The following is a 15,316-nucleotide window of genomic DNA, read 5'->3' on the forward strand; positions in this document are numbered from 1 at the left end:
CTGCCTCCTCTCGTGGAAGAAGTCATCGCCGCCTTGTAGACGATAGACTACATTCTCCGAAGTGAACACTAGAATGCTTAGAACCACAGGATAACCTCCGCAGCCAAGAATACTTGATTTAAGTGCGAAAGTAGGTTGCGTTAAGCCTTATAACCCAGATCCCGAAGAGATTATAGACTTGACACCAGTCTAGGTGTTAGTCGATGTGTTATAAAAGAGCACGCGCTTTCTGCAACTGAAATAAACCAACGCCTTAGAGAATAGGGCATGTCTTAGAGATTCACTGGACTAATAGGTGTTCCGTGAATACTATCTCGCGTAGAAATAGTAGAACCACCTCCCCAGAATAGTCCAACACTTCGGAAAATCTCTAAGGATTGAGTTAGCCCTGAGCAGAGCCTGTTGTTCATGAAACAACAAGGCAAGTAAAAGCATGATCCTTTCCCGTTAAGGATCATTTTGTGAAGACGCTAACTAGACGATAATGTAAAGTTTAAAAACTTTCTAAGCACTCGTGTGGTGAAACCCTATCTCCCTGGCCCTGAGAGTTTCCATTAGAAACATCTCAAGAATCAGAAGTGCAGGTTCATTGTGCACAAGATTGAGATAGCCGCCCTGCAGCAAACAGATACCCGTAGACATGCAAGCCATCCGATGATCCAGAAAACCTCTAAAAGCCAATTGACAGGAAACACAAATCCAAGGATAACCTGAGCCTTCTAAGAACCAACCTTAAGGACTACACTTCCAGTATGAGAGAGAATGTTTGGAACTTCGGAATGGCGATCACACCAGTGATGATCTCACCATAGAAGTACACTATGTTCTAAGTACTGAAAAGCTCTACCCTTCCGAGGGCTTAGGACCATCCGAGATTCTTTACAAAGATTGGTCCAACCCTCGTCAGACCACTACTACTTTCGGAAATTCCACAAGTTTCACCCCAAATCAATCCACTTCTTAGACTTGATGAGTGTTTGCCCGACGTCACTCTTTGTATCCCACTCATCTTGATAGAAACCATTGGGAACCCTAACTTCGTAGACGAACCAATAGGAATCGCTAACTGCACGAAACGGAATCCGCATCCCGTAAGTGAAGGTTTGTTAGAACGCCAAGCAAAGGCCAGAGTTCACTTGGGAGTGCGAGGACCAACCAAATAGGAAGTACCCTCATACCTCTACCCGGCTGTTTATGTCTACTTCCTTGCCTAAACCCAAATTTCGGGACGAAATTCCCTCTAACGGGGGGGATGATGTGACAACCCGAAATTTATTCCGTCATTTTTAACCCCTCCTTCCGTTAATAAGCCTCGCTTTATTAAACTGTTCGTTAACCTTTTGGATTGGTTAATTAATTTGGGATTTTTATAATGACTTGGTAAGGTTTGAAACAAATTAGAAATACCCTCATTAATCCCTTGAAAAGTTTTAGTTTCAACCAAGTCAAAATACGACCATTTAATCGGGTGCAACCAAAAAGCCCCGTTTAACGTCAGTATCAGGTAGATTTCCACTGAGCCCCAACTCAAACCCCTATATAAGGGTGAGTGGAGTCCATTTGAGACTTTCCACTCTCTCTCTCTACACTCTCTCTCTACAACTTTTTTTCGATCCAAAAACGCCCATTCCGAGCCCCAAACTAGTAAGTAATTTATCCTAACTTGTTGTGTAGCTTAATTAACATGAAAATTCATGTTTAAGACATCAAATAGGGGCCAAATCATGTGTTTATGGCCCAAGAACACTCTTGGACCATAAACACCCATAAGTGGGGTTTTGAAGCCCCAAAACCCTTCCAAATCACTCCTAGGGCTTAGATATGACTTGTGGACTTACACCTTCAAGCTTAGAACACTAAAACCTTGAATTTTGGAGAGTAAACATGAGTTTACGGCCCAAGAACACTCTTGGACTGTAAACCCCTCTTCATAGTCCGTGAACACCCTTTAAGGTGTTAAAATTGCCCTCAAACACCTCCTATGGCTTGGGAAAATGTCTAGAACCAACCCCCATTGAAGTAAAGGCATTAAACATCAATTAAACCAAGGATTTAGGAGTTTACGGCCGTAAACCCCCCCTAGGATTGGTCCATGGGCCGTAAACTCCCAAAAGGAGGCCAAATGATGCCCTAACTTCTTCATTTGACTTGGAAAAATGCATAGAACTTTATTCTCTACCATTTAAGACCTCAAAACACAAAAGGAAGGGGCTAGTAGGAGTTTACGGCCGTAAACTCCATGTTTACTGCCGTAAACTCCCAAAAATGGTCCATGTGAGACCTTAAACCCTTCATAAGCCCTAGATTTGAGCCTAGCATAATTCCACAAGTGATATAAGACCTTTTAGCATCCAAGAGAACACCACCCATGAGTTTACGGCCGTAAACTCATGGGGATATGGTCTTAGGGCCGTAAACTCTATAAAGAGTTTACTCTTGAAGAGTAAACTCCCTAACTAGGCCATACACCCCCTTATTTGCAACCCAATAGCCTCCTAGCACTTGACCAAAGTGTTTTCCGCTCATTAGGATGCGTATATGTGTTTAATTAGTATTATAATTGCTAATTGTATGTAAACATATGTCATCATATGTTAATAGGTCACTAAGTGTGTTCAAGTCTTCACTTGACACCGAGCACCCAACCGGTACCTCCATCCGATCCGCTTACAACAGGTGAGTTCATACCCCTGAATTAACCTTTTAAATGTTTTTACATGCTTTTATGGGGGGATACAAGTTAAAACATGCTAGTTATCATATCAATCATATGTGATTAATAACCCGCATGCACAAGGATTTATCACACTTTCAGTTGTTTTACAAAGTATAATACTATAGATGGTTTTCCAAAACGTCTTTACTTGTTTAAATATTTTCTCAAATTATCTCTTATGTTGTATGTTTTACTTCTAAACCAGTTACAACAGTGTTTTAACAAAGGTTTTCTTTACTTAAATTGTGTTATCAAATTATAATCAAAACGTGTTTATGAACGGTTTTTCAAAGCTTGTTTTACATAACTATATCAAGTCGTGAATTCTTATTTTTAAAGGTTTTCCAAAAGTTTTACCAAAGTTTTCTTCTATACTTCTATACTTCTGCTTCGTTAAATGCATGTCTGTACTTGTATAGTTATATAAATAATGTTTAAAAGACTTAGGAAGGCTAGTTCGCCCTATTTCCTTTTCCTCGTTGGGATGTGGTCTGGTGGGTATCGGATATCCGTCCGAAGGTCATTTATACATTAGTTATATATCATGTATACACGTATAGACATAAAGGTTTACATCGGCCAGTTCATTTCCCTTGGGTAGCAAGGGCATCCTTCCATTCATCATTCATAGATCAGAGACACTAGTAACTATTATAGGAATAGTTAGGAAGCTCTATTTACTCTTTCCAGTACAAGAATTCCAAAGGAGTCAGTTCATTGTGAGTCTCTATCATTAGTCCAGTACCAACATCAGAACACACTATACGAGATGCATCTTTAGGACACGGATTTCCCTGTTGTCATGTTGGTAACCAAAGTCTCCTGTAGGGAGAGCGGGCATTGTGTGTATAGATCTATACGGGACTGACACTCCCGCACCCTGACTGCTAGCTACAGTCCACGGCCTACCAAGCCAAGGGGTGACAAATTTCATATTTATTTCGATGCTTGCATGGCGTCAAGTACTCTAGTGTCAATCAGTATGGTTACGAGTATCTCCATGTTTACCTTATAATTCATGGCCTTAAGGTAATGAGAATCTAACTCTATATTCTTGAAACAACCCACTTAGGATTTTCCCTTTGTTTTAGACCTTGCTAGTTGTATCTTTCATTTGATACTGTTTGGGGTCTGTGTTTCTTTGTTTTAGACCTTGCTAGCCGTATCGTTCATTCGATAATTCATTTGATTTCGTACTCTCCTGGAGTCTATGATTTCCTTTGCCTTAGTCAACAGTATTTCCTGCTGAGGCATATGTTATTTTCCCTAATATTTTTACTAGTGATATTCTCCTACTTTCTTTAAAGTCAAATACCGTATTTTGGTAATGATAGTATTTCAGGGAAAGTTTCTCTTTAAAACATAACACTGTCGAGTCTTGGTAGAAGACTGCTTTTAATTAGAAAATATAGGATTTTCTGGAAAAAGGCACTAATACACCGTAGGTTCTAAACTACTACTTTTCATAAAGTTATTTTGAATAAAATACTTACTTACACAAATGACACTAAAATACTTATGAACTCACCAGCATTTATAAAAATGCTGATATTCGCTTTCAAAATAACTTGTATTCTCAGGTCAGCAATAGACATGTACACCCGGGAGCTTTCGTTAAGCCAGCCTAGAACCGAGCTGCATCTATACTAGTTTCTGTATTACTTTGATGTCTCTATAGAATGTAACTTATGTAAAACTATTACTATTAATGCAATGGTTGTTGTACTTTGATTACTATACTGCATATGTTGTGATACTTGACATGACGTCATCCACCCCAGAACGTTTCCGCCGTTCCAGTTTTGGGGTGTGACACCAAGTATGAGTTTTAAAGCATTATGTACATGTTTATGGACCTAATTGATGAGTTGTTTGCCCCAACTCGTCGTGTAGAGGCGGGTTAGCCCGCATGGATTATTGGATCTACTCGACGAGTCGGAGGACCCGGACTTGACTAGTAGGAGCTGAGAGATGAAACCCTGATTTTTAGGGTTTTCACCCTATTTAAAGGACCTTAATTCCTTACCTCTAGTCCCTTATCACCTCTTGACGGCCAGAAGAAACCTTAATCGCTATTGACCTCGTTCTTGAGTGTTTGTGAGGATTAAAGAATGCTTTTGGTGCATTTGGTGAAGAAGGCTTGAAGTATAAGGAGCTTGGATCAAAGAGCAGCTTGTGGATCTGACTCTACTTCATCTTGGTATCATTTTGAAGGTAACAAGTCGTTACCTTGGCTTATCTTTAGCTAGATCTCTTCATGCTTAGGTTTAGGACCATATTTAGTATATTTAGGAGTCATTTCCGGTATTAGCCATGATCTGAAGTTGAAACTTCAGATCTGGACTCCTCCAAGTCTCAAACTTATAAAACTATCAACTTTGTCTCATGTGAACCCCTCACCATGCCCTAAACCTCATTCTAGACTTGATTTTAGTGTTCTAAGCCTTTAAGACCTTGCATGCACGTAAACTTTACGTGGAATTTGTGCCTTAGGAAGCTGGATCTAAAATATGGAGCTTTAGGGTGGCTTAAAAACGTCTAGATAAGAAATGGACTGCATGAACTCGACGAGTCGCATAGCCAACTCGGCGAGTCCGATGAAGATTTCCCGTATTTGATTTTGCATGAACTCGGCAAATCAGTAAGAGGACTCGACGAGTCAGTTAGGGTTTTCCCCAACATCTGGACACGCAAGGACTTGACGATTTGGTTGGAAACATGGAGAGTCAATTAGGGTTTTGGTGATTTCTGAGTTCTTAAGGAACTCGACGAGTTGCTAGGTGCACTCGACGAGTCGGGTCAACATGGTTCGTTGACTTTGATCGTTAGCATTGACTTTGACCAAGGGCTGACCAATTTGACTTTTTGGGGTATTTTGGTAATTTGGGAACTTATGGAAGTGAACCATTGGTGGATGTAGGTGTTGGACTTGGAGTCGCATGTGGTGGAGTTTAACTTTATCACTTCGAGCTACTTGTGAAGTGAGTTCTCCTCACTATATCAACAGAGTCTAAGGCACCAATGCCAACCCTTTTCGGATTTGTATCCGGGTTTATTGCATGTTATGCTTTATGATTTGTATCTTGGTTATAGGATGGTTGCTATGTTAGAGATCGGTTAGATCAGTATCTTGGTTATAGGATGGTTGTTATGTTAGTGATTGGTTATATCGGTATCCTAGTTATAGGATGGTTGCCATGATTAGTGATCTGTTAGATTTTTATGACTATCTGTACTAGCTAGCTAGTGTATGATATGTATTTGCACATGTTTGTTGGTTTGGGGGATTGGGTTGAGGCAGGTCCTGCTTTGTGCTATAGGCCAAGATACCTAGGGCGGACCGGATAGACTGCAGACCCGGTTAGGGCATACTAGGCAGGCCGAAGGCCAGGCGAGCGGTCCAGATAGGTTGAAGGCTTTGAGAAGCGATCCAAGCGTGTCGATGGCTCGGAGAGCGGTCTAGATAGACCGATGGCCTGTGAGGCGGTCCAGTCAGACTGATGGGTCATTATGCATGTTGTATTTGTTTGTTTATATGATATGATTATGATTGGATGGCGTTGGTATTTTGGGGGAACTCACTAAGCTTCCGACTTACAATTGTTGATTATGTTTCAGGTACTTCTGATGATCACAGGAAGGCGAAGGGGTGATCGTACACTTCCTTATATTTTTCATGAATTGATTTTGGGGATACTCTGATGTTTAAACTATTTTGAAAACAAATTGTAATAACTTAATGGTTTTAAATGTTTTAAAAAGTTTTAAATTGGCTTGAATTTTATGGGTGTAACAAGAAGAAAAAGAAACAAGAAGAAGAAGAAGAAGAAGAAAAAGAAATGTCGGAATCAATTAACATGTGTCGTCGATTTCTGAATTATAGGAATCCATTAGTATTTATTGAAGATTTCATAAATCGACTTTACACGTAAGATTTTACAAAGATCGAGAAGAGAATAGGGAAGAAACTTATTGTCCATAAGCCGATTTCTACTGGAACTAGACAAGTTAATAAGACTGGACTTTCAACTCCTCAACCGCCACCACAAGTTCCACCATCGCCGTTGAAGAACCCGGTGTATTTCTATCACTGAATCGCACAGAAGAGAAAGGGATGGAGGTTTCCCACCTAGGTTGCGATGCCATCGCCGATGAAATGGCCCTCCAACATGTTATCTTCTACGACGCGACCATCCTAAACAATTGGGAAAAGGATTATCAAAAGATTTAGGGTTTTTAAATTTCATATAAAGGCAGGTTATATTTTGTTATGTTTGCCTGAATTAAAGCATTAATGATCAAATAATTTAATTACCAAAATTATGCAATAGTTCATCTTACAATTTTACCCTTATCCATGTTTTTTAAATGATTGATTCATATTTATTCCTACATCCATACAATAAATAGTTAGAACATATGAACCTATCTCTCTCTCTCTCTCTCTCTCTCTCTATATATATATATATATATATATATATATATATATATATATATATATATGTATAATGAGAATCAATGGTTTTATGGAAACATATCTTCAAATAAAGTTTTCATTTTCAAAATAGAATAAACACTCATTTTATAAAGATATTATCGATGTAAAACTATTTGTTCATAAATTGTAATTTAAAATCAAAGTTATAAGGAAAAAAAACACGGAATCTCAAATCATAAAAAATGTTGATGTGTGTGTACAATTTCATCACTACAAAAAATATGTCATTTAGTGGCACGCAAAAAATGCCACTAAAACCCAAAAATAATGTCACTAAAGGCTTCTGAAAGAATGGGCGGCAAACATAATAAATTTCACTAGAAACGTTCCCACTAAAACCCTATAGTGGCACTTTTTGTTTTTGTCGCTGCAGTTTTTTAGGCTTTTCGTGTCACTTCTTTATGTGTCACGGTAGAATAAATTTTTTCATATTTTGCGTCGTTAAATGCACACTTGATTTAACAGTTAATGTTATTTTTAGTTACGAATTTTTTGATTTTAGTGACACTTTTTATTCGTCACAATACAAAAAATATATATATTATATAGCACATCTCGTGCTGGTAAATACTTATAAAGTTCTACAATTTAGACTAGTTATATCTACATAATATTTATTTATAATATAAAACACAATAATTAATTAAAATGCAGCACGTAGTAAATAATAAAAATTTCATCTATCAGACGAAACAAATTACATTTTTTTCCATTCAAATGGAATGGACAATTTCATTCCTTCTATGATTGAATTATTAACAAACAAACACTACCTACAACAAGAGAAATTAAATATTTTTCCAACCTTATGAATATATTAAATAATCCTTTGTTTGCCTTTAACTAAGTCATAGCTAGTGGTCATTATCAAGCATATATATTGTTGAAGCTTTCAAGTCCAATTTATCTTCTTCACTTGTTGTCTGTCATGACATATCAACAAGAAGCTCAAGATAAATATGTGAGCTAGTATATCCTCATTGTTGAGCTTGAATATTTTCAATATCCTAATAAAAACATTTTAATAAATGTTAGAAAAAAAATCTCATCTAAAAATAAAGAAGTATTATATCAGTTATCAAGTGCAATTAATTAATAGTTTAAGTTAAAAATTACTATTCTAACCTTTGATAGAAATGATAGTTTGCTTAATCCATGGTCAAAAGGGGAGAACTAGCCATATAAAAGGTAGCAATTATGTTGATGAAAAGCATAAGCAATATGGATAGATCAAGTTGGAGGTTGAAAAGTTAGAGTTAATAAATACCTTGAATTTGTGAATTCCAATTGTATTCAATTTCATACTCCGAGCGAACACGAGAATATAATGCAATTAAATTACAATTTTGACTAAACCAAAAGTCCCCTTTGGGTATCGATACTCCTAGGCCTTTGTATATAGGACTCCCATTTGCAGAAGTAAACTTAATAACATATAAAGATCACACTTTTTCTTAGAAAATAGAATATATAAGGAAAATCAGATACCTCACCATTAACATGAAAGCTAAACTCTAATAGATATGAGATAACATCTGTAGAATCCACTCCTCTGTCTTGTTCATCAAAAGTTCAAAAATAACTCAAAATATAAAGTAACAGTATTTAGAGAACATAGAAAAACTATTGTTAAAATTATGGATGTAAAAATATGAATACCTCATAATTACTTATATACTCGCCAATAATATACCATAGTTGTGCATTGGTATCCATTAATTGTAATGCAAGCAAACATACAACAATAATTAATAAAATATGGAATATAAGAAAGACAAGTATATATTTTTAATACCAGAACCTGAAAACCACTTTCTGTGAGTCGAGAACCTTCATTGTCCCTGTGGAAATGTGAAAAAAAAAACATCAGATGTTTCATATTTTGAAAAGAATAAAACATAGAAAATTTAGTAATACTATGCAGGAATTTCAATAAATAATATCAGCTACAGGACATGAAAATCTTTTGGTTATTAAGGTACAAAAACTAACATTGGTAATCATGAACAGTCAAACTGTGTGCCCATAAACCTGCAAGATAAAGAAACTAGAATTTACATGGGGAAAATACGCATAGAACTTTGTATATTTATGATCTAATTGCATATAGAATCCAAGAGATAAAGAGGAATAATCATTTATTGAAACCATTTTGATGAAAAAACTTATCGAACAACCTATATGCATCTAAAAGATAGACATAATGTATGATGTTTTTACAAAACATAATGTACAGGAAAAAAAAGTCAAAATTGAGGAAAATAAGTAGAATTAGCTTTCTAAGTTTGGGAAAAAAAATTCAAAAGTTATGTATATGATGATGATGAATGCACAAACCTTACCAATTACCTATGTAGGTGTTTAATCAAGTTGTCTTGTAAACTCGCCTACATTCGCTGCCATTTCACCTAAAAAGAGACAAAACTATTTACATCAACATGAAAAAATTATTAGAAGCATCTCCTAATGCCTAGGTTTTTCCATATCGTAAATTAGTGTTTTGTTTTTGATGAATTGAGTCTACAAAATGTTGTTTCTTAGCACCAATTATACGATTAACATAGACAAACTCAAAAATAAGCTTGCTTATTATAAAAAAATTAACGAGGATAGATCCTCCTGTATAAGTATATAGATGTAAACACATGTAGAGCCATAGACATACACACACACACACACACACACATATATATATATATATATATATATATATATATATATATATATGCGTACATTGTATGTGGAAGAAAGAACTTGATGAAATATAGGAAGTTGAAGGAAGAACGACCAAGGAGCAAGTGTGAAGTTTGTGTTTATTCTTTTCAATTCAATTGATTGAGCACCGTTTGTATAAATTGGGGAAAATCTGTGACGGTTAGGGTTAATGATGAAGGTGGAGAAGGTGGTGAGGTCATTGTATATGGTGGAGAAGGCGGTAGGTGGCATATAAGGATGTGAAATGGTGGTGATCGATAAGTTTCCTTAAGATAAAGACAGAGAGAAGTCTATAACTCGAAAGTGTATGTTGAAACAAATGAATATTAATTAAGCAGATTCGGTGGGAGAAAGTCTATAAAGCAAGAGGAAATGATTTCTAAGAAAAGGGGGACAAGAGGGAAGGTATGGTAGTGAGATATTAGACCGATGTAGAGGAAATGAAAGGGAGTAGGAAAGGTGTTGCGAAGAAGATGACTTAGGTAGAAGGAGGTGGCATAAGAGGAGGGGCTGAGGAAGTAGGTGGCAGAATGTGAATGAAATGCTATTATTCATTCGTCAAATCAGTAATTATATATATATATATATATATATATATATATATATATATATATATATATACTGGCATAAAAAATAAAATGCCACTAATATTAATTTTTCTTTTATGGCATATGTGAAGTGCCATTAAAAACATAAGTTAGTGGCATAAAAACTAAGTGTCATAAAAAACTTGTGCCACCAAATGACTTTTTTTGTAGTGCATCTTTGTGATCCGATAAGTACCCGAAAACATGTAATCCACAACTGTAAGTCAAAGCTTAGTGAGCTCCCCAAATTAATCCACACAACCATACACATACAATGCATTCACATATGAGCCTTCAGTCTGACTGGACCACCTCGTAAGGCCTACAGTATGTTCGGACCGCCCTTCAAGGCATATAGCATAGTTGGACCACTCCCTTGGGGCTACAGTCCAACTAACTAGGCCGCCTCACAAGGCCTACTGTACACCTGGACCGCCCGGGTATCTTGGCTTACAGCACAAAGTAGGACCGCCTCAACCCAACCACAACATGTCGACATATACACATAAACAATAACAGACACATATAGGTAATCATAACAAATCTACTTTCCTAACATGGGATAGAAACATCTTATGGACAAGGATATACATATCACTACAACATAACAACATCCTATCCGCAAGGATACATAGATCACTACATCATAAGAACATCCTACACACAATGATACATATTGTAGTATATAGTATAGTGAGAAAACTCACATGAACATGATAACACAAAATAACTATTGATGTGGCTAAGATGGATTCCCAACTCTTTGAACGCCTACAACCATATTAATAATCTATAGTTAGCTCATATTTCAAGTATTACTTATTAGGGGTGGAATTGGTACAGTAGCAATTCATTTTTCTCTAAACTGTGTACTGTACAAACTATAATCGGTAACAAAAAATTGTTACCGGTACCGTAGCAAGTATACTTGGTACCAATAAGTTTGGTTGGTACAAATTAGTAATGATATATACCAACACTACTAGAAAACAACCCTTTAATGACGCGCAAACAATGACACTCGTTGATAGAGGACGCGCATTTGTGTGTGCCCTAAGAAATAATGTCAATTTTGCAAAATTTGAAGGATAGAGAACACGCATTTGTGTGTGCCCTAACATTAGTTCCAGAAAAGGAAAAAAAATGCGGAGGGCGCCTTTCATAAAATGCGCATCGTCTAAATGTGTCGCTTTATAACATTTTAATGAAACACGCATTTTTAAGGCGGGATTTCAATCGTTGAATCCCAAAAATTAAACCCCCGCCTCTTCCAATTAGAAAGAAAAAGCCCTAGCCTTCGTCTTCTTCTTCTTTATAGCTATCAGTTAAAAATTAAGCAACATTCTCCTCCATTTTGATTTAGATCGATAGTTCACTACAATGTTGGGTATGAGTTTTTGGATAACGCTTCTGATGATTTCAATGATGTATCAGTTAGTCGGCAACAGGTAATCGAATTTTACCGAATATATATTTCTACTCTCAAATTGTTTATTCGTCAGATTGGATGCATATTTACTATTAAATTTGGGGATTTTCTTTTATGCATCACTACCCTCTTCTGTTTCAATCATTCCAAGTTTATCATATAACAAGGCTTCGGTGGTTTTATTAGCTAATGATCTCTTTCTAGAAGTTAATCGATCTCCAGTTAATTCGTTCACCCCCTTTTCTTTAAGTTTATCTGCTCCCCGCATTTCTTGTTTCACGTTTGTCTCAACAAATTCTTTAATCCTGTTATTCGATTCCCCCCCCCCCCTTTCATTTCCATTTCTCTAGGGTTTTTTTTGTTTGTTTGTTTCTTAATGTTTTCTGAACAAACATAGACGCGATTTTTGTTTGTAGCTAAACAATTGTGAATTTGTCAAGAGTGATCGGAAGAGGAAAAATTGAAGATAGAAGAAGAATAAGAAGAAGAAAAGCGAACAAACGAGATTTCTTGACCTGGTGTGTTAATCCATGACCAGGTCTTCTGAGCGAACAGGAGATCTGAGGCTCAATTGAAGAAATATGAGCGCTTCTAGGTGGGTTTGCTCCAGCCGCCCATCCTTTTAAGTTATACTGCATAACCACCTCATTTAGTTGCCTAAAGGTCAGTCACTCTCTCTTTTCCAACCCCGTTGTGCTTTCTGCCCACATCTTGCTTCATCTTGCGGCCACATATCACCGCCTTATGTTTCACTTATATCTTTATTTTTCTTTCTATTATTGACTAATCCCATCTTGCTTCGTCTTGAACCTGTAGGTTAGTTGTGTCTTTCTCCTGACCATATCTTGACTTACAAGAAATTTGAGTCTTTAAACAAATACTTGACTAATTTAGTCAGGGACCTTCTTTTAACCTAAAGACCTGTCAGAAATAGGGATCATAAATAGTTTTTTTGTCTAACAACTAATAAGATTATTAATAACTCATTGGATTCTTCAAGCCATTCCCCACCAAGTTATAATATGCTTAACATGAACTTTCAGGCCCTTCCTCTAGTAGATCCGTGTATACCAACATGAATATAACCCAACAAAAACAGTTTGTGTAGTAGAATTGATCAAACAAGTTGGGGAAGGACTATAATAGGGCTTTGTTTCATCATAGATAATACAAATGTTGTCACAAATTTAGTCATGAGAAAAGATGGGATGCTATGGACCTAAGCATCATTGGTGCTTATCAGCCTATGTTATGCATAACATAGACCCTTTCCCTTCTGAGATTTTGGTCGAGAGTTTTTTTTAGGGGATAATTTTTTCTTCTTAATTTATCAATAAGGTATTTTGGATAGCAAAGACTGGCTTTCATTAACAAAAAAAGCAATAACACTTCACAACAATGATCTATTAATATGAAATTCGGCATATATATATATATATATATATATATATATATATATATATATATATATATATATATATATATACAGCAACTTAACCGTATACCCTTGTATTTATATACAACAACACACCACCAATGTGATCTGTTATGTCCTAAGTGGTTAATTTTGTACTTCTAAACATTTACCAGGCCTCCACCAATGGGATTCTGTTTATTCAACAACATTGCAATTGCAACAAGCTTTCTCCTTAACCAAAAAGTAAGAGTGATCAATACAATGATGCATACAGTTTGTCAAATCAACCATTGACTACAATCTTATGAATTATCTAAATTAACTCTTCTTGTGTATGTTGCAGGAATTAGGTATTAACATGATTCTAATTGTTGATTGGGATGTTCATCATGGAAATGGTACTCAAAAGACCTTCTATAAGGACTCCCAAGTGTTGTTCTTCTCTGTACACAGGTAAATGATTTGTTACCAATATTAATAATAATATCTTATTAAAAAATTTGTGGTTTAAAAAACTATAAATAATGCAGGGATGAGTATGAAACTTTTTATTCTTGTGGTGATGTTGGATCATATGACATGAAGGGTGAGGGATATTATAGAAAAAAATTGAACATACTTACAGTGGCCGATCCAGTATACTTATAGTGGCCGATCCAGTATACTGGAAGTGAGTTGCATGGACCTCACTTAAAAGTGGGTCCCACCAACGATATTATAGAAAAAAAAAATAATGCCAACTCAAATTCTCAAGTACACACACATACACGTTGACCTATGTATTTATATAATTTTATTTTTATTTTAGGCTTTCATAATGTTTTTGGTTTTAGGAGATTTTGGTTCATGGGTTTCAACTGGTTGATATATGGGTTCACCACTCAGCAGGCAACACCACAAATTCCAAAATATCAAAGCTTTTAGATATGTCGGCAGTAGGCAAGACTCTGATTTTTATCATTCTATTATGCTGATTCACATTGGCTTTTTAACTAAATCATGGGAATGGATGTGTGCAGGTTCACTGTGGGAGTGGAAGAGTGTTAACTAAACCTTTTGTTTTTTTGGGGGGGAGGGGAATAGGAGGTTAAAGGCGGATTCAGGTTTGTTGGGATATGATGGGGGGGAGGGTCCATCGAGATCAATGGGTTTAGGAAGAGTCCAGATGATGATGAAACACCTGGCAGCTGTTGGTGAAACGTATGCCCAAACTGCCCTTGAAGATGCTGCTTGGAACCTGTTGGTGAAACGTAAGACACCGAGGAGGACACACTACTGGGGGTGGGGGTGGGTCCTTCATCAGAACCACACCACCTCCACCTGTCCCGGATGTTGGCTTGTCAAACATAATCGCCATGGATAAAAATGGTGAATCCACTAGTGGAGGACTTTCTGAAGGGGAAAAGTGGCATGATAGCAGCAATGGGGCCAAGTGGATCTGGTAAAACGCACATTGTGTTCGGAACTACCAGAGAGCCTGGTATGGCCGTATGGTTCCTCTTGCTCTTCGACAGATCTTTTAAGAGAAGGAGAACAATGAATATAAATGTTCAAGGTCATTATGTTCAATTCTTATTGATTATTTTATGGATTACATATGCTTTCTCTTTGTCTTCCTATCATAATTTCAAAAACTTATCATGTTACATATCTATATTGCTGCAGGACTTTCTATCTGTCAATGTTTGAAATCTATTCAGAGCGAGCAAAAGGGGAAAGGATAATGGATTTATCACAAGAAGGAGGTGATCTATTTATGCAACAATCGAATATCAAAGGCCTGAAAGAGGTTCTGTTAGACTGTTACTTTCCATCTTCCATATATCACCTTATCATTGATTCATTTCCCGCATTTTTCTTCAAGTTATCAAAGTCCTTCCCCATGTCCCTGATGAATTAATATTATGGGTACCTCTCTCTCTCTCTCAATTCCTTTTTATTTAATTTTTTTGAA

This window comes from Lactuca serriola, chromosome 6 (genome assembly GCF_051521515.1).
Source record: "Lactuca serriola cultivar US96UC23 chromosome 6, Lser_US96UC23_V15, whole genome shotgun sequence".
NCBI classification, from domain to species: domain Eukaryota; kingdom Viridiplantae; phylum Streptophyta; class Magnoliopsida; order Asterales; family Asteraceae; genus Lactuca; species Lactuca serriola.